Here is a 21,541-nt window from a genome sequence, read left to right as displayed (position 1 = left end):
CATATTTTTTACAATGGTAAGCTGTGCCCTTTTGCAGAACTCCAGTCGCAATTACAACTCTCCTCCTCAATGCTATTCATTTACTTCCAACTTCAACATGCTGTGAGGGCTCAACAAGGTATGGATATCTGGGAGCTATCCCCCACCCCTATTTTTATTTTTATGCAAGATGCAACCTCGTATAAAGGGTTCATCTCCCACTCCTACACTATGCTGCTGAATATTTTTCTTTAAAACTATCCGTTTACTGTGGTCTCTCAATGGGAGCAGGATATTGGACAGTTGGATGGGGAACAATGGGAAGAGGCTTTACTGGCAGTTCAGCAATCCTCTCTTAACATAGCACAACACCTCTCACAGCTATATTTCAAAAACAAGATTAATGCAATTCGTAGGGGCATTTACACTGCACAGACATCCATCCCACTTAGCATACCTTATACTAAACCTCCCTCTGCACTTTCCTCTTTTGACCTTGCTATTATTGAAGAGGTCACTAAAGTTTTCTCAGAAGCCTGTCTCACCACCTGCCCCCTGGATCCTGTCCACTCACAACTACTATGGTCACCCTCTTCTTCTATCCTATGCTCCCTCACTCACATCTTAAATCTCTCCCTCTCTAATGGTGCCTTCCCCACTCCTCTAAAGCATGCACACATCACTCTCATACTTAAAAAACCCTCCCTGAACACCACCAACCTGAAAAACTTAAGACCCATCTCCCTGTTTTCGTTTACCTTTAAACTCTTAGAACACTTAATTTACAATCGCCTGAGCTCCTACCTCACTGACAACAACCTTCTTGACCCTTTACAGTCTGGCTTTCACTCAATCCACTCCACCGAAACTGCCCTACTAAAACTCACTAATGATTTACTAACTGATAAAACCAATGGCCACTACTTCACACTCTTACTACTTGACCTCTCTGTGGCTTTTGATACTGTTGACCATCCCCTCCTCCTCAAAAAACTCCACTCTCTTGGCCTCTGAGACTCTGCTCTCTCCTGCTTCTCCTCCTACCTATCGCAGTGCTCATTCAGAGTTGCCAATAACTCTGTCTCCTCCTCTCCACTTCGTCTTTATGTAGGGGTCCCTCAAGGTTCTGTCCTTGAACCCCTTCTCCTCTCCATCTACACCTCCTCCCTTGGTCACTTGATAAACTCCCATGGCTTTAATTACTATCGCAATGCTGATGACACACAAATCTATCCTTCTACTCCTCAGTTAATTGTTTCAGTCTCCTCTCACATTACTAAACTACTAAGTGACATATCTGCATGGATGTCACTCCACTTCCTCAAACTCAATCTGAGCTCATACTATTCTCTCCAGCCCATGCCCCCTCCCCTGACTTCTCCATCAAGATCAATAATACAACCATCAGTTTCTCCCCTCATGCCAGGGTACTAGGTGTAATCCTAGACTCCCATCTGTCCTTTCAACCCCAAATTCAATCACTGTCCAAATCTTGTAGAATTCACCTCTGCAAAATCTCCAAGATACACCTGTTCTTAACCTCTGAAACTACTAAGCAACTTATTCACTACCTGGTTTTCTCTCGCCTTGACTAATGTAACTCCCTCCTCATTGGCCTACCTAATCACAAGTTATCCCCTCTTCAGTCTATCATGAATACTGCTGCCAGACTCATCCACCTTACTAACCGTTCCATATCTGTCATCCCTCTCTGGCAATCCCTCCACTGACTTCCCATTGCCCCACAAATAAAATTAAAAATATTAACAATCACATGTAAAACCATTTACAACTCTGCCCCAAACTACATCTCCAAATATCACCCAAACCGTCCTCTCTGCTCCTCCCACGACCTCCTGCTCTCTAGCTCCCTTGTCTCCTCCTCCCATGCTCATCTCCAGGACTTCTCCAGAGCCTCCATACCCTCTGGAAACTTTCTACCCCAATCTATTATTATTATTATTATTATTATTATAGAGTATCAGACTATCGCCTACTCTGCCCACTTTTAGGTGATCTCTGAAAACCTATCTCTTCAGGGAAGCCTATCCTGCCTTCAGCTAATAATGGAATCTTCTATTCCTTCTACCAGTCCATTCCCACATTTATTACCTTTTGTACCACCAGCCCCTTCCTCTTAGATTGTAAGCTCCAAGGAGCAGGGCCCTCCTAACCCTCTTGTATTGAACTGTATTGCTGCTGTATTGTCTCCCTTTATTTTGTAAAGCTCTGAGCAAACTGTTGGCGCTATATAAATTCTGTATAATAATAATATATCTACTTCTAAAGGTTCATTTACTCCTGTTAGGCTGTTCCATATGGGGGTGCAGGCTGATCCCATGTGTACTAGGTGCTGCAGGGATCATCGAAATTGAATACATATGCTATGGAGATGCCTGAAACTACATCGCTGTTGGACGGAGGTTTTGGTCACCATCTATAGGGTTTTCCAGGTAAAGATACCGGAAGACCCCAAATATTGTCTTTTGGGTATTTTGAGTGATCTTCCAATTGCGGATATTCCCAAGCAAGCAGTAGCTAGAACCCTTTTTCAGGCATGTATACTGATTCTGCGACATTGGGTATCTACGGATCCCCCCACATTGAAGGAATGGATCTTCCAAATGGGGGAGACTATTCAGCTCGAAAAATATATTTACCAGCATACACGTTGTAGTAGTAAATTTGACAAGCTATAGGCCCCTTGGCTAGAGGTTCCTGGATCAGCTCCAGTTGACTTGATCATAGCCCACATTCTGTAAGGTTTAGAAGGTGCCATGATCCCCTCTCTCAGGTATTTATACATGTGTGATAATATTTATGACAGTATATATATATGTATTCTATGTATTCTGCTATGGATCTTTCAATTATTATCTTTGGGTGTGTAGATGATGTGCCAAATGTACACTGCTGTTTGGAATGTGTAATGTAACTTACAGTGCTCTGGTATAGTCTTTTGTATGTGTTTTTTATGGTTTAATAAAACTTTGTTTTCTGAGAAAAAAATATTGTATAAGCTGTATCATTTATAGGTACAGATGCAGAAATGTTATTTTTCACAGAACAACATTGAGGGCTGAAACGTTCTTTTTTACTCAACAGGAGATTTTAAAAAGTGAATGGTAATTTATCAAATCTAGAACAGCTGTGCATGACAACCAATGAGCTTTTACCTTCAGCTTGCTAAGTTACAGTATTGTTTGAAAATGAAAGATAGACACTGATTAGTTGCCATGAACGTTTGCTATAGATTCTGGCTGCTCTAGTTTTGATACATGACCATTAATGTATCTATCTTGCATTGTGTATTTTGTTTTTTAGATGGCTGTTTATGTTGAGCTGGTTCCCTCCCCATAATTTTTTGAGTAGGATTCAAGATCTGCTTCCATACACTTTTTTAATACATTTTATGTATAAATGTTTAAGGATTGGAGCGTGTCCATTTAAGACAGCAAGAGCAGTCTGCTCTTCTCAGTATGGGATGACCTCCCCACCCCTGGTTAGCTATTTCCTCCAGAGGTTGGCAGGTTGCATCAGACAGGTTGTAGACTGGAAGTAATGTCATAAAAGTTAGACTTCCTGCTTTAGATATGACATCACTCCAGCTGGGACATGAGGCAGTTCTAGTGAGTATTGGAGCCATTTTGTATAGTTACTGTACATGGCTTGGGTACCACATGCATAAAGGTGAATCTTATTTGAGAAAGGGGTTATTACTATGAAATGTTGTGATTCCAAATTCCACCTGGTTCTGAGGGTCTCAAACTAGGTTTTTCTGTTATCTATTTATGTACATTGATGTTTGTTATTTGCTGTTCTTTTACGTGAATTTCACCCCTGTTCTAATGTATAGCATATGCTGCTTATAGCTGAGAGTCTGCTTTTGTCTAGAGGAACTGTGGGGAGATCCTGTACTGAGATCATGTACTACAATTTATTGTTATGTCGTTATATGATGCTTCTTTTTATAAATATATGAACCTTTTAGTTAGCTGTTTGGGGTGCTGCCTATTATTTAGTTTAAGTGTATTATTCCTGGGTCTTCTTTGAGGAACCCCAATGTATAGTTTCAGCACCCTTGTTCATGCAATGAACTCTTTATGCACTGACATTATGATTTGGGTGTTCATTATCTTATTTCTTTTTGTTTTACTGATTTAGAATCAAACTCAGATACCATGGAGCCACAGGGGAATGAACAGGGGAAGCTAAATGGGTGACTCCCTGTACAAAATACTTAATCAAGGTGTGAGCGGCCAATGGCCTTTGAAAAATATAGGAAAAAAAACTTTATAGTGCTGATAGTCAATCGCTGATTATGACTCAGCCATTTTCTCATCCACACTCATATTTTTAACATTATTTACATTTTTTTCATAATTTTTTGTTGTAAAGAATGTTGTAAAGAATGTTTGGTTTTATTTTTTTCTGGTAATGCCCCCCCCCCTTCCCTGGTTAAGGAAACTTTGAAAGGGACAGCAACGCTGTAGCTAAACGCTATATCTAGCATATCCAGGGGTGGGCTACTGGGTATCAAGGATGTACCACTCTCTGGAGGTGGCCCAATATGTGTTTGCATCTGTGACTGAATAGCTGAAATTTAATAAAACAAACTAAAAATCTGGATCCCAGAGGACTACCAAATATCATGTTGCCGATACAAATAATACAATTATTTTATATACATTTAAGAAAAGACCAAACATTGTATGGGTATATGGCTGGGGATTGTGGTACACCTGGGATGAGCATATGTGGTGTTTTTGGTGCAGAGTATTTTTTATGTTTTTTAAAGGTGCTGAACTTGAAACTGTTAGCTCTTGTCTTGAACTTGCAGTTCTTGTCAGCAACAATTGCCTGCTGTGCTCTAATCACCTCAAGATAAAGTTATAATCTAAGTTAGCTATCAATCAGTTGTTGTGAATAGATTTTTAATGTACAGATCTGTGCATACAGAAAGGGGTACCCTTGCACTGCAATTCAAAGAACCCAAGCATAGTTTGTTAAAGTAAATTTAAACCCAACTACCAAAATCTCATATAAGCATGATATTATTACTTATAAAGCCTATTTTTAATAGCTAACTTTCATGAAAATGACAGCTGTTGATACTAATATAAAGGTTCTTGTTTAGGCACTTTGTGTAATGGGATGACAATGCTATGTATTTCACAATCTCTTGCCTGTAAATCTCCCTGTAACATACTCTCTTAGAGAAAACTTCAGGCCACCTCTAGAGTCCAGTTTGTATAGGCCCCCCAGCACCTTTCTTATTCCTTCTCCCTTTTTTCTTGCTGCTAGGCCCCTTGGGATCTATGCTATATTGATCCATGTTGTATATATGGTCCTTGTCTCTGTTTGCAATACTTTTGCTGTATTACTTAACAATCATTAGATGTCATCCATTTGGTGGACCTCACTCATGCCCAACATTTCTTGCATGAACTTATGTTTCCAGAAACACTGCCCAGTTTGTTCATGTTTAACTCGTTTTTGTTTTGAGCTAATGTAATCCTATTTTCCATTGTCAACTTGTTGTGGCCTCTGTATGACAAGTGACCTTTACCTTTATTGAAAATAAAAACTATAGACTTTTGTGCTGATGCACATTGCTCAGGCATATCCCACTTTTGTCACAATTTGTGTTCAATCTTTTTTTTTTTTCAAAAGTAAAAATACAATTCAATGAGATTAAGGTTTAAGATCACCAAGAAGATGGTCACATGGTAAAGTAAAAAGAAAGAAGCAATGAATAATGTGCTGTCATCCAAAAAAGTTATGAAAATAAGACAGTAAGATACATCAGGTATTAGACCATTAGGCACTTCAAATGCACAATATATTTAATGATCACAATTCTCACATTCAAAAATATCCTTCCCAGTGACTTTCAATAGAAAATACAGAGAAGAAGAGAAGAAAAGTAGATAGTAATGAAAAACAAGAAATAAGAAAAAAAAAATAGTGGAAGACCTGTAAGCCCTGTTCATTGTATAGCATATTACAGTGGTTCTAAATCCTTAAGGCTTTTCACCTTAATGCATTCTACGCATTAAGGTGAAAAACCTTATGTACTGCAGCTCCTCCCAGCCCCCCCTTTTCTTACCTGAGCCCGAGCCGATCCAGCAACGTGCACAAGAACAGCGGCTTTAGCTTCTGGCTCCCTCCTCATTGGGCAGATTAATACCAATGGAAGCCATTGGCTGTGAGAGCCATTGCTTTGACAAGGGAGCTGGGGGCAGGGTTGAGCTGCCCGCCCTGTGTCAATGGACGCAGACAGGGCAGCTCTGGAGCAAGCCTGCATGGGTGCCCCCATGGAAAGCAGGTTTCCATGGGAGCACCCTCCAAAGAGGAGAAACCTGGAGCACCCATGAGGAACCCCAAAAATGGAGGATGCATTGCACCAAGCAGGTAAGTATAGACATGTTTGGTATTTTAATAAAAAAAAAACTAAGGTTTAATGACACTTTAAGCAGACAGGGATATATTCATATATTGGGCCAAGTGGTTCCAGACTTTTCCAAATTGCTGTGTAGTATCATTCAATAAGCTAGCATATTGGTAACATAAAGGATGATGAAAGGAAGTTGGTTAGAATTGACAAGGAGAAGGCAATTGTACTAGATGCATTCTTCTCCTCACTCTTTACAAAGGAAAAGGAGGGGTATAGTAGTCAAGACTGCATCATTAGTAATGTATCTCAGAATGTACCCTTGTGTACCCGGTGTCTGAAAAAAACTTTAAAAGCTTAATGCAAATATGTCCCCAGGACCAGATGGCTTACACTCGAGAGTCCTCAAAGAACTCAGTCAGGTTATAGCCAGACCACTATTCCTAATTTTTATGGACAGTATACTGACAGAAATGGTACCAGCTGATTGACAAAGGGTCAGAGGGGTTCCAATAGTTAAAAAGGGCCAAGATATATTCCTGGAAACTACAGGCCTTTCAGTATAAAATCAATAGTATGTAAACTATTGGAAGGAATGATAAGGGACCATATCCAAGATTTTGCTGATGAAAACCAAATAAATGGTAGTAATCAGGATGGATTTATGGAAGGTCGTTCTTGCCAAACCAATCTCTTAACATTCTATGAGGAAGTAAGTTGCCATCTAGATAAATGGAGGCTAGTGGATATGGCATATCTTGATTTTTCGAAAGCATTCGATACAGTCCCCCATAAACCCTTAATTTACAAACTAAGGTCCGTAGGAATGGACCATAGGGTTTGAACATTGATAGAAAAATGGTTACAGGGGCGCATCCAAACGGTGGTAATAAATAGTGTAATCTCAGTACTTGATGAAAATACAAAGCTAAGTAGATCAATAACTTCGCAACAGGATACAGTAACTTTACAAGAAGACCTGGGTGGGTAGATACAGTTTATGGCAAATGAAGTTTAATGTTTAACGTTTAAAGTTACACTCTACGGGGAGAACCCTTGGGGGAATCCAGGATGGAAAAAGATCTGGGTGTCCTAGTAGATGGCAGACTCAGCAATAGCATGCAATTCCAAGCTGCAGCAAGCAAAGCCAGCAGAATATTATCATGCATAAAAAAAGATAATCTATTTAAGAGATAAAACTATAATCCTGCCACTTTATAAAACTCTGGTTCGGACACACCTGGAGTATGCTGTCCAATTCTGGTCACCAGTCATCAGGAAGGATGTGCTGGAACTGGAGACAGTGCAGAGAAGGACAACAAAGCTAATAAGGGGACTAGAAGACCTCAGTTATGAGGAACGACTACAAGCACTAAACTTATTCTCCCTGGAGAAGAGACGTTTAAGAGATATGATAGTGATATATACATTTCTGAATGGTGATTCTAGCATTGTAGCATTTGCAGCAGGAGGAATAGATAGTTTAAAAAAAACTCTTGGATGGGTTTCTTAGTGAACACAGTATACAGGGATATCAATTTTAATATAGTATATACGAACCCTTATTGAGTGTCCTGTAGGTAGCAAATATTGTGTATCTTGGGGGATAATTTGGGGTGGGGGGGATAAACAAAGTTTTTACCTTTTTTAATTCTTTGTTACAGCTTAAAGAGGTTGCAAAGGCTTTATTTTACTAAATGAACAAACATGTTGTTCTTACCTACTCTGTTCAATAGTGTTGCACAGAGCAGCTCAAATCACTTCTGCTGTGGTTCCCTGCTGAAGCTCTCAGCTTCTCCTCTTCTCTGTAGTCCCCAGTAGAGACCAATTGGTGTCTACAAGCCCTACACTAAGTTCTCCCTAGACACTTTATCATTATCAGCAGCAATTTTTATGCTTTCCCCACCTCAGCTGAAACATATTGTCAATATGGGTCCTGGCAATATAACCCTTTTATAGTGGGGGGTCTGACTTATCCAAAATTTAAGACTCTTATTCAGGGTCCATTTGGAAAGTCGGGCACTCCCCGAGGGCACGGGGTCAGTAGGGGGCCCCATGAGATGCCCCTGGTACCTTTTTCATAGGCTATTTTGAGTTTGGGCAAGGACACAGGGGCCCCATGATCCCCTATTGCCCGGGGGCCCCATGAGTTGTCAGTCCGCCCCTGCCCTTATTGGTCCTTCTAAGTCATCTGCCCTAAGTTTAAGGGCTGAAAGTACATTATGAAAGCAAACTCCTGCATAGTTTCACAGTTGTGGAAACAGTAGGGATGAGCTCAGTTTTCAGACATTTGTCTGAACGCCGAATGTTTAGGGTGTTTGGCATGAATGAAGTACCAGCTTCCAGCTGTCAATGGTTGTCAAGGAAGCAGCAGGTGCTTGCACCTGACACATCCTTACCACTCACTGTTGCCACCTGGTCTAATCATTTGCATAACCGGGAATTCCCAGTCAAGTAAGCAAATGGACAGGGAATAGAGCAGGTTTCATCAATGCTTAAAAATGGCCATGCCCATTTTTGGGCAATGATGTCAACACTGTCCCCACTCCTTTCTTTTACTGGCAGTTAAGGAAAGTGTAATTTTGCTTTATGTAATGTAAATTTTGATTTATGTAATATAATGTAAGGACTGGTCGTGTGCAGCAGGTTTTCACTGGGGTTTTTTGGCAAGTTGCCAGGCGTTATGATTGGTGATAGATTTACAATTGGGAATATTTTGGGGGATATTGTTTTTTTTAATAAAGGACTTGTCAAGTGATCAAAACAATTAGTTACCTTAATTTCTAGGTGACTTTTTTTTGTGAATGATTAGCTGTACTATCTTCCCATACCCATTCATGTAGGGGATAGATTCTGGGGGTTCCCTTATTATTAAAGTGGGCTTCCAGATTCCAATAAGCCTCTGCCAGCAGACCCCCCACAACCACTAGTGGGGTTTTAGGGAAAAAGCCCTTGTTTCCATCAAGATGAGGACAAGATGATTTTCAAGGCCCCCCCCCATGTTGATGTAGTATAGTCTGGTTTGGTTCAGGAAGGGATAGCTGCACACTTGTCCTGCTCTAATTCTGGCCAGCCAGACTGCATGCTCAAAATGAGGGTCTGATATAGATTTCCTGGGGGACCAAATGCATGACTTTTTTTGTGTGTGGGATTAAAAAATCCATACCATATTCAAATGGCTTGGCATACATTCTCAGAGGCACTCTACACTGATTTTTTTAATTTTTGCAGTAGGAAGTGCTACATCAGACATTAAATAAATACACAGTTTAAATTGCAGTTGTCAGTTTCTTAAAAAAAAAAGAAAGAAAGAAAAAACTGCACATAGGTTGATCCAAAGGTCCTCTAGACCCTTAGAGGCCTGCTATGTATTTTGTGGGACCTTTTGGGTCTGTGTGTTGTTTTTTCTTTTAAAAAGAAGGCAGGAGAGAGATGTAATTTGCCTGAAATTTAATACTTTTTTCCCTCTGTAAATATCAGTGCTTTAAAACATTTTTAAGCACATCTTTTAAGTTTACATTTTTTGTATTGGTACATGTTCCCAGGGCAATGCGCATCCCATTTTTGCACCCCCTTGCTCATTAGTCCAGAAAATTTGACAGATTCAGCTCACTTTGATTTCATTGGGGTTCAAGTTTGGCATCCAAACTTCTTTGAAGTTCTCTAAAACCTGTATGAGCCCAGGGCAGTTCTAGTTTTTTTACATCTGTTCAGCTGGCAAAATAAATATTCTCAAATCACATGCACGTCACATGCTATGCAGACTTTTTTTTATGAGATCACTGTTGATTTTTTTGGCTAGGTCCATCCTCTTTGATCTTTCTTTTTTAAGTTTAAGCTAGTGTGGCCAATGGCTTGTCACTATAACTTCGAGCAATCCTGTACTCATTTCAAATCTTCCAAGTTTCCAGTGTTTTGAGAATTATTAAATATTGGTGAGACCTCTGTGCACTCATTTCTCACTAGACAGTTAACACACTAAAAATGTATGCTTGAGTATTTCTGCTTTAAGTTATTTAATAGTAAAGGATAAGTTCTAGTGCATGATTCTTAAGAAGAGGTTTAAGCTTCCATATTTTCTTCTTATGAAGTGGCAGCTCCAGTCACTGATCATTCATAGTACATTTTAAAAATGTACTTCGTACATGTTTCCTTTAACATCCATGGCAAACTTTAAAGCACTACACACTTTCAAATATTTGTTGCTGTTTTAACTAGGTATTAGTGTGATTATATTTCCTGTGTAATTGGTTTTCCCTACCTTGTGCATCACAAATATGAGCATGCTAATGTGATGAAACACATCTCCCCCCTTCATTGCTGTGCCTGCACGTGTCAGTGTCAAACTGAATTACTCTGCAGCTTTCACTTGCACAATACTAGCTTAACTAGAAACCCGGGGATTGTGGGCTATGCAGTTTCTTCAGAGGAAATGTTATTTCTCAGACTATGGACATAGGTTATGCATTAACCTATGTAGTGCCCCCCTCTCCATCCCATCAGCTTTCAGCTGACCATGCTCCACCGCTGAAATGATGGGGCCTATGCCCCATACAGGAGGACCAGTGGCAGCCCTGAACACACACACCTTTAACATTCTTTATAGAGGAATTAACCTTTGTGTTCAATATGGATTGTATACAAAACTTCATGCTCAAAACAAAAAACTTTTTCAATACCTAGGAAAGTTATTGTTAACTATTTATCCTTAGATAAAAGCTTAAAAATTGTAAAAACATTTTGCACAACCTGACTGGCAGCACTGAAAACTCTTATTAAACAAGCCATTAGTCTCATAAAAATAGAGATGCTGGTAAAACTAACAAATATAAATGTTAGCCTCTTTACTTTATATTCATATATATATACAGTATATATATATATATATATATATATATTTATATATATATACATATATACTGTATATACAGTTGTGACCAAAATTATTCAACCCCCACTGAAATTGAGTGTTTTGGCCAGTTTGACATTGCTTTTGATCATTCAGTCATCTTGCTTACATTTACATTAAAGAGGCACTTGTAGGTCAGACAAATATAACATAACAGTTATAATGAAATAACCACAAATGTCTTTTCTGTGCTCACAGCATTATCAGTTTTATTCAACCCCCAAGTGACATTCAATCTTAGTACTTAGTACAGCATCCTTTTACAGTTATAACAGCTTTTAAACGTGAAGCATAGCTTGACACAAGTGTCTTGCAGCGATCTACGGGTATCTTCGCCCATTCTTCATGGGCAAAGGCCTCCAGTTCAGTCACATTCTTAGGCTTGCGCACTGCAACTGCTTTCTTTAAGTCCCACCAGAGGTTCTCAATCGGATTTAAGTCTGGTGACTGCGATGGCCACTCCAAAATGTTCCAGCCTTTCCTCTGCAACCATGCTCTAGTGGACTTGGAGGTATGCTTGGGATCATTGTCCTGTTGAAAGGTCCAACGTCTCCCAAGCCTCAGGTGTGTGACGGACTGCATCACGTTTCCATCCAATATCTCCTGGTACTGAAGAGAATTCATGGTACCTTGCACACGCTGAAGCTTCCCTGTACCTGCAGAAGCAAAACAGCCCCAAAGCATGATTGACCCTCCACCATGCTTCACAGTAGGCAAGGTGTTCTTTTCATCATAGGCCTTGTTCTTCCTCCTCCAAACATAGCGTTGATCCATGGGCCCAAACAGTTCTAATTTTGTTTCATCAGTCCACAGAACACTATCCCACAACTTTTGTGGTTTGTCCACATGGCTTTTGGCATACTGCAGTCGACTCTTCTTATTCTTTGGAGACAGCAAGGGGGTACGCCTGGGAGTTCTGGCACGGAGGCCTTCATTACGCAGTGTGCGTCTTATTGTCTGGGCTGAAACTTCTGTACCCACATCTGACAAATCTTTTCTCAGTTCCTCAGCAGTCACACGGGGACTTCTCTCCACTCTACGCTTCAGGTAGCGCACAGCAGTCGAAGTCAGCATCTTCTTTCTGCCACGACCAGGTAGCGTTTCAACAGTGCCCTTTGCCTTGAATTTGCGAATGATGCTTCCTAAGGTGTCTCTTGGTATGTTTAACATCTTTGCAATCTTCTTATAGCCATTGCCCTTCCTGTGAAGAGAAATCACCTCTTCTCTTGTCTTCCTGGACCATTCTCTTGCCTTCACCATGTTTGTAACCACACCAGTAAATGTCTAGAAGGAGCTGAGTATCACAGTCATTTTAAAGCTGCCTAATTGGTGCTTATTATGCTTGATTGCTGCTCGGTGACATCCACAGGTGTTTTCAATACCTGATGGAAAGCACCTGTATGAACCTCTGTTCTTCAGAGTGGTAGTCTTTAAGGGGTTGAATAATTGTGGCAATGAAGAAACCACATAAGAACCATTTACTACTGTATTACATAAACAATTGATGTCATTTTAGTTGCATTTGGGTAGTTACAACGTCCTTGTAGGATTTGATTCTGAATACAATTCCAAATGTACACTATAGTCCCTAAACCCCTTTACAGCATTGGGGGTTGAATAATTTTGGTCACAACTGTATACACACTATATTTCCAAAAGTATTGGGACAATTGATTTACATGCAGATGAACTATAATGGCATCCCAGTCTTAGTCCATAGTGTTCAATATTGTGTTGGCCCACCATTTGCGCTAACAGCTTCAACTCTTCTGGATGGCTGTCCACAAGGTTTAGAAGTGTGTCTATGGGAAGGTGTGACCATTATTCCAGAAGCGCATTTGTGAGGTCAGGCACTGATGTCGGACAAGAAGGCCTGGCCTACAGTCTCCTCTCTAATTCATCCCAAAGGTGGTCTATTGGGTTTAGGTCAGTTCCTCCACCCCAAACTTGCTCATCCGTGTCTTTATGGACCTTGCTTTGTGCAGTGGTGTGCAGTCATGTTGGAACAGGAAGGGCCCATCCCCAAACTGTTCCCATAAAGTTGGGAGCATGAAATTTTCCAAAATGTCTTGGTATGCTGACACTTTAAGAGTTCCCTTCACTGGAGCTAAGGGGCCAAGCCCAACCCCAACCCCCGAAAAACAACCCCACACCATAATCCCCCCTTCACCAAATTTTACACTTGGCACAATGCATTCAGGCAAGTACCGTTCTCCTGGCAACTGCCAAACCCAGACACGTCCATTGGATAGCCAGACAGAGAAGCAAGATTCGTTGCTCCAGAGAACATGTCTCCACTGCTTTAGAGTCCAGTGGTGGGGAGGTAAATGTATAGACAGTGTATTTTGGAGGGGATGGGCCACAGATGTGGTGGTTAGAAGAAGGACATGCAGGTATGGTGGTGAGAGTAGAAGTGTGCACAGGCATGAATGTGAAAAGAGGCTGTTGAAAAGGCTGGGGGGGGGGAGTGGGGTAACAATAGGGAGGATGCAGGTACAGAGGGAGATGTGAGATCAGGGTCAGTAAGCATGCACAGGTGGTGGTAATTACAGCAATGATGCAGGTGTGGTAGATGATGTGGACTGGTCACCACAGGGGTGGTGGTGAGAGTGGAGGGGTGGTTTTGGGACAGATGTTCAATTAGAGAGTGTACAAAAGTGAGTGTTGAGGGATGTTGGGTATGCTGGTAAGAGAAAAAGGCTTCTGGCAGGGTGCTGGGAGCAAATATCTCTATGTCTCCCCTAATGTTAGTGTCCATTTCTTTTGCTGCCATGCCTTGCCATTATCTGTCTCTCAAGGCTCCATTATTCAACCACATGTGCGTGGGTCCCCTTCTGTATCTCTGTATTGGGTGCTTTGGCAACAGTGATCTTGATCTCACTGCCATATTCCACATTTGACATACAATATGGAAACTGGATTCAGCACAGGCAACCTCAGAAATAATACTCTACAGTGCATGTGTGGTATACCACCACCAAATTGTGTACCATCTTGCAGAAGAAGGAATGAAGTTATTATTTAAAAATTGTTTTTTTCCAAGTGTGTTTTTAATTTAATAAAACCTATCTATATTAGTCACTAACACACTTTTTGATGCTCATCCTATTAAATTATTATTAACCTGAAATCTGCAGTTCAACAAGAAACTAAGGGAAAAAAAACAATACTTTAGTTCCTGTATTGTTCTTTTAGTATAACTATAGGATACATTTATGTTATATACACCATCCCTAATATCATAAATCTTTGATAAATGTACCTTTATGAAGGAAAGCTCTGACTGACCAGTTTTCTAACCATTTACATATGGATTTTTCCAAGCCCGTAGACTTTATCTTACACATTAGCCATGTGTTTGGAACTGTGTCAAACGCTTTTGCAAAATCCAAGTATACCACGTCCACCGCCACCCCTCTGTCCAAGGTTTTGCTCACCCCCTCATAAAAAGAAATCAGATTTCTTTGACAACTTCTGCCTTTCATGAATCCATGCTGTCTGTTGCTTAAAATATTTTTTTCCAGCATGAACTCATATGGTCCTTTATTAAACTCTCCAGTATCTTCCCAACTTAGAAGTTAAATTAACAGGTCTATAATTACTTGGTAAAGATTTTGACCCCTATTTAAATATTGGCACCACATTGGCCTTACGCCAATCCAGTGGTACTATGCCAGTCATTAAAAAGTCCCTAAAAATTATTATTATTATTATTATATCGAGTTTATATAGCACCAAAGGGTTTGCTCAGCGCTGTACAATAGAGGGGGGGACAATACATGAAACAGTACAGTAACAACAAACAGCACACAAGGGGTAAGAGGGCCCTACTCTTTCGAGCTTACAATCTAGGAGGGAGGGGGTAGTGGTACAGGAGGAAATGGCTGTGGGGTATGGAGTGATAGGAGGAGGGAAGGGCAGCGGCTGTTAGGTGAGGGTGGGGTAGGCTTCCCTGAAGAGGTGGGCTTTCAGGGAGCGCCTGAAGGTGAGGAGGGAAGGCGACAGTCTGATGGATTGGGGTAGTGAGTTCCAGAGGATGGGGGAGGACCTGGAGAATTCTTGCAGTCGTGCGTGGGAGGAGGAGACCAGGGAGCAAGATAGAAGGAGGTCCTGTGAAGAGCGAAGGGTACGGGTAGGGTGGTATCTGGGAATCAGGTCGGTGAGGTAGTTAGGGGCAGTGTTGTGAATGGCCTTATAGGTGAAATGAGAAACAATGGCTTTGAAATGACAGAGCTCAATTCTTTAAGGACCCGTGGGTGTATGCCATCCGGTCCAGGTGCTTTATTCACCTTTATACTGTCTAAATATTTTTGAATCATATCAATTGTGAGCCAATGTGGATCATCTGGAGCTGTGTCAATACCATGCCCATTATGGAGAAGAGCTCCCCCATGCTCCTTTGTATACACAGAGCTGAAGAAGGTATTAAATAAATTTGCCTTCTCTTTGTCCACAGTCACCCACTCTAGACTATTTTGTAAAGGGCCTACATGCTCGGACCGGACCTTTTTACTTTTATGTGCATCTAGGAGTACCTCCAATATAGAATTAGAAGGTTCCAAAATACAAGTATTTCCAAATATCTCTCCGGCTACTTTAGAAAGAAGACGCAAAATGAAAGAAATAACCTCAGTGCTTCAATCAGCTCATATAAGATATTGTTAGGGTTTTCCTTTTAAATTGTCAGTACCTCATAATGGCACTAATTATACAATTTTCACTGTCGCCGAGGGTAAAGAGCTCCTGATTATATTGGGACTTTTAGAACCTGAACCAGCACTACGCCTTCCTGCAACACCTCGTCCATCACCTATATAGTCTACTCCTTTCTAACATCGAGATCAAAGAAGATGGAGACAGACTGTCAGGGATTTAGCGGCTTAAAAGAATGTCTTCCCTCCTTCATAACTGAACATAGCTCATTCAATAAAGAAAGTTTGTTATGATCAATCATGATCAACTATCTATATCACTTGGGGTGGAATGCAGATGAACGACAGAGAAGATATAAGTGATCTCCCCCCCCCCCAAACTCCCTCTTCCCTTTCCCTTCCCCCCACCCCTCTTTTTTTTTCTCTCGCTCTCTTCCATTCTCTCTTGGTTAATTTATTTTGTCCTTCTTTATAGGATATATACTGCCTGAATGGTTATTTAACCACCATATATTATATTGGATATCCTAGATAAGCTGTACATCTCCCATGTGGTTTGACTACCCCTTATACTTACTATCGGTGCTTGGGACGATCCATAGACGGTTTCTGTTGGTCCTGCTCTTACGGTCCCGTTGGTGAGTATTGGATGTGTAGGTCCATTTAAAATTGTTATTTGGTAAGGTTACTGGTTATCTTTTGACCCCCTGGTTATGTTATCATACACTTTTGCTATTATGTTTGTACATTGGTACTTTCTACAAGTTGGAAGGTCTATGTCAACTAATACATCAATTCAGATCACTCAGAGATATGTATTTATAATCATAAATCAGAGTTGCACATGCACTAATGTCTTGGATGTTCATGCTGTTATGTTGGTTATAACCTGTGCATATTGGAGTATAGTGGGGATGCCCGTTATAATGTGGTGATTGTTTTTGGCCTTTATTCTATAGAACGTTACATATTTTTTTCAATATAAAATAACCAAGTCCACACCTATCTAGCTTGCTCTTAATAAGTTACAATGGGTCTTAAGGTGCCCCAAAAATGTAAAAATGCCTTTCGTCATTATAAAAGATTGAGTGCAGATATAATTCTTTTACAAGAATCTCATTTTTCAACTTCTAATCACCCATTGTACTTTGATAAATCTTACGGTCAGTTTCACTGTACTTCATATTCATCTAAATCCCATGGTGTGGCTATTTTTACTTGCAATTCACTAGTTTTTGAAAACCATAAAATTTACAAATATCCTGAAAGTCGTTTTTTGATTCCGAAGGGTTCATGTAGAGGTTGGCTTGTTACAGTGGCCTCGGTCTATGCCCCTAATGAATCTCAGGCCACTTTCTTTAAAAAATGCTTTAAAATTCTCGATCGTTATCATTCTCCATATCTTATTAAAGGTGGAGATTTTATTTGACGGCCCATCCTATATTAGACAGAAGCAGAGTTTTGCCTTCCACCAAGGCATTTTATAAATCTCTTTCTCACTCATTGAATAGTTTCCAATTGATAGATACATGGAGAGCACATAATATTGGAGTAAAGGCTTATACATTCTATTCCCATCCACATGATAGTTACGCCCATTTGGACTACATTTTCAGTACTCCCATACTGTTTGCAAATTCTTCTACTGCAGACATACACATATGCCCATGGACAGATCATCATATTGTTTCCTTCACTACTTCGCATATAGGTTTAGCTCCCACTCCATACAGGTGGCACATTAATGACTCTGTTATCAGCTCCTGAAATTATACCACAACTTTCTTTATATATGGAAGATTATTTTACTCTTAATACAAATTTGAATATATCTCCCACTTCCCTTTGGACCGCACATAAAGCTGTAATGCGAGGACACTTGATTAATGTTCCTGCTGCAGAATACAGAACTAAATTGTCTGATATCAGAATTCTTACCAGAGAATTAGACTGTCTATATAATAGACATAGTCACCTTCTCCAGACCTTTTTAACCAAGTTCAAAATAAAAGGCAGGCTTTATACTATATTATCATCTGATACCAAAAAATCTCTTAGATGGTCTAGGGCTAAATTCCTTTTCCGTAGCAATTCCACATCTACCATGTTTGCCAGAAAATTAAATCATTCAATTAAACCTCCTCATGTATACAAAATGCTTCGGGAAATCTAGTCTCCCACCCTCAAGAGGTGTTGAATATCTTTTCGGATTTCTATAAGAACCTACTTTCTACTCTTCAGTCATCTCCTAATTCATCTTCTCAATCATGGTTGGACAGAATTTCACTTCCCGCACTCTCTAAACAACAAACTGATAAATTTAATGCCCCATGCTCTGACCTAGAGATAATTAACACTATTAAATCACTTAAAACTTCTAATGCACCGGGCCCGATGGTTTCTCTACCACTTATAAAAAAATGTTCAATTTTAGTTCCTCGTTTAACTAAATTATTTAACTTTATTTTTCAAGGAAATCACTTTCCTGAGGAAATGTTATTAGCTAACATGTCCCTGTTACCCAAACCTCATAAAGATCATACTTTGCCACAACATTTTCGCCCAATTTCTGTTATTAATAATGATCTAAAAATTTTTGGCAGTTTACTAGCTGACAGACTAGCCAAAGTTATTATTTCTCTGGTTCAACCAGATCAAACTGGTTTTATCCCAGGTAGTCAAATTACAGATAATCTTCGTTTAGCCACCAATATTATTCAAGATTCAAATCTTTACTCTTGGTCAGTTTGTATACTCAACCTGGATGTACACATGGCTTTTGATAGTGTTAATTTGGCCCTACTTAAATACTCTGCTTCCTAAATATGGTATTTCTGATGAATTCCTACTAGGTTTTAAAGCTTTATATCATGCTCCCCAAACAAGAATTAACCTCCCTGGTAGTAATTCTAATTTTTTTCTTTAACGCGTGACATCAGACAGGGTTGCCCTCTTTCTCTACTTTTATTTGCTCTGGCAATTGAGCCATTAGCATGCACTATCAGAAACAATATGAATATCAAAAGATATATGCAAAGTCCAAAGGAGTTTAAATTGAATCCTTATGCAGATGATGTTCTTTTATTCCTATCAGATCCCCTTATATCCATACCAAATCTTATATCTGAATTGAATATTTTTCATAATCTCTCAAGGTTGGGTGTAAATTTATCCAAATGTTCAGGGATGCCTGTTAACCTTCCACCCTTGTTGTCGGCCTCTCTGCGGGAGAGATTCCCATTTTCTTGGTGTACACACTCCTTTCGTTATCTAGGCATTCCCCTTACACCTTTATATAAATCACTCTTCCAAATAAATTCCATCACTCTTTATACGTATTAAATCGCTATTATCAATGTGGTCTTCTTACCATATTTTATTTGTCGGAAGAGTGGTTGTGGTCAGGATGGCTATTTTACCCAAATTGCTATTTTACTTTAGAACGTTACCAACATTGGTCTCTAAAACCGCTTTAGACTCTTTGGACAGAGAAATTAATAAATTGATTTGGCTAGATAGAAGTCCCAGATATGGAAGGCCTCTCCTGCAAAGATCTCAGCTCAAGGGCAGTTTAGGTCTTTCCAACCTGTTGTTATAGTATTTATTGGCAAGATTTACACAATTAGCCCAATGGTTTGCCCCTTCTACTAACATTCCTTGGATCTTTTTTGAAAAACATTCAATACTTCCCTTTCATCTACAAGGGTCTAAATCAATCCTCCCCCGTAAGCTTTACTCTCTAAATACAATAGTCGCTAACTCATACCATTTGTGGCATCTGCATAAAAATAAATTTAATCTGATATCTCCCACTCCTCCTTTAGCCTCATTTCTCGGAGATCCCAATTTCTCACCTGCTTTTCAAGACAGAGACTCTTTTATTTCATGGCAAAAATATAATCTTGCTAACTTGAAATCTTTCACCAGACACAGTGGGGTTTATTTACTAAAGCTGGAGAGTCCAAAATCAGACTCCCTTCTGCATAGAAACCAATCAGCTTCTAACCTCAGCTTGTTCAATGAAGCTTTGGCAATGAAACCTGGAAGCTGATTGGTTTCTATGCAGAAGGGAGTCTGATTTTGGACTCTCCAGTTTTAGTAAATAAACCCCAATAAGTTCAGTGCTTTTGTCTCCTCACAATCAGAATATAACTTATCTATATCAGACCTTCCAAGCTATATACAAATTAGAGAATTTTTTTACAAAGCACTACTCTTTAACTCTTCAAACACCTTATTCACTATTTGAAGAAATTTGTATATCATCTCCTAGAGATAAAGGACTAATTTCTCGTATATACAGCTATTTAAATGAATCCTCTATCTCTGAAAAATCATACCCTTTGCTACAATAGGAATCTGATTTAGTTTGCTCCTTTTCTATAAAGGAATGGGACTCCATGACTGATAACTTACATAACTGCACTCGCTCAATATATGTCAGATAGACAGCTCTTAAGGTACATACTAGATGGTATATGACCCCTTCTAAGATACATTAATTTTATCCTCTCGTTTCCCCATGCTGTTGTGGGGATGTTTGGAACAGGGAACCTTGGTTCATATATTCTGGGATTGCAAGTTCCTGCGACAATTGTGGTTACAACCTACAGCCAAAATATCTCAAATAGCAGCCAAGACAATTTCCTTAACTCTGCAAATTTGCCTATTATTTGCCTCAATACCAGATATACCCATTCCTTGTGTTAGATTGATACATTCACTCTGTTGTTCCATACAATGGCTGATTGCATATAACTGGTGCTCCCCTTCTGTCCCTTGGTCGAATGTGCTTGCAAGGATGGAATCAATGGAACTATCTGAATACATACACCATATGCTATATGATAACTTACACATATTTGAAGAAAAATGAACCAGTTGGGATACACCATAACTTTAAATATTTATTTATATAATTGTCTCAAAATCTCTCTTTATATCATTTACCCTTATTAGTGGTCAATGTACTATAATTATAATCAGTACTAGAGTCAATCAATATCTATGTATTGAGCCTTTGCTGTTTCTTTGTCCTTTAAGCGGATATCTCTCAATATTTAAGTGATTTTGCTTAACTTTGATTTCTCTGTATTCGGTACCTTATGACATTTTTGTACATGTGTCTGTTTGTTTGTACTTGAACCTGATCTTCCTAATAAAAATAGTTTGTAAACAAAAAAAAAATCACATAATAACCCGTAAATTAACATATCATATACTGTTTTACAGAAATCTTCTTTCTATATATATTTTACCTTTACTTTTTGCTTATAAGATGCTTTGTGTAGCTCATGCTTGTCTAGGAATGCGCTCAGGCCTTATTACATAACATTTGTGAAACTGATACAATAAGAGCATGCCTAGGCATACTTAGGCTGGATGGATAATGCCTGGAAAGGCTAGAAAAGCATCTTGCATGTGCATATGCTACTCATTTAGTTAATATCAGTATTTTGTTGCAATTGTTTCAAGGCATAGCATTGTTTATGTAAATGTAATTTATATCACATAAAAAGTGCTGCTCTTCAACTAATACATGTGCATACAAAGAAATGTAAATATGTGCAACAAAAAAAGAACAGTGCTTCTTTGTGTTTGTGATTT

This window comes from Staurois parvus, unplaced genomic scaffold (assembly GCF_062004578.1).
Source record: "Staurois parvus isolate SC_StPar_1 unplaced genomic scaffold, SC_StPar_1.0 ptg000476l, whole genome shotgun sequence".
NCBI classification, from domain to species: domain Eukaryota; kingdom Metazoa; phylum Chordata; class Amphibia; order Anura; family Ranidae; genus Staurois; species Staurois parvus.
The sequence above is the reverse complement of the archived record's forward strand: the minus strand, read 5'-3'. Positions refer to the sequence as shown.